Genomic DNA, 327 nt, shown 5'->3' with positions numbered 1-327 from the left:
TGCATGCTTTGGGAAGTGGGAATTCAGAGATGATTATCTGGGAGAGCGCTTGCTTCCCTGTGCCAGGATCATGTTTTCCAAACTTTCATTTTTGACCAATTTAATAGAGGGGAAAATGGCATCTCATACTTTTATCTTGTACTGTAAGTAATTATCATGTTAGACTCTTAAGGGCCATTTGTGTGTGTATATATATATATATATATATATCCAGCCACCGGAACAGTGGAATGACCAGAACAACCTGTGGCTATGACATGCACTATGGCAGCCAACCAGCCTGATCTGGCCCAATCGGCCCATCCCCCCCAGGCTGCCCGGCCCCCA

General features: G+C 45.3%; 1 protein-coding gene across 1 annotated transcript in view; it reads left to right on the top strand.

Moving 5' to 3' along the window:
* The window catches only part of MPP1 (membrane protein, palmitoylated 1), a 20712-nt gene that overhangs the window by 17904 nt on the left and 2481 nt on the right, over positions 1 to 327 (top strand). The window lies entirely within an intron of this gene.

This window comes from Myotis davidii, unplaced genomic scaffold (assembly GCF_000327345.1).
Source record: "Myotis davidii unplaced genomic scaffold, ASM32734v1 scaffold546, whole genome shotgun sequence".
NCBI classification, from domain to species: domain Eukaryota; kingdom Metazoa; phylum Chordata; class Mammalia; order Chiroptera; family Vespertilionidae; genus Myotis; species Myotis davidii.
Note: the sequence above shows the minus strand (reverse complement) of the source record. Positions and strands in the feature narration are given on the sequence as shown.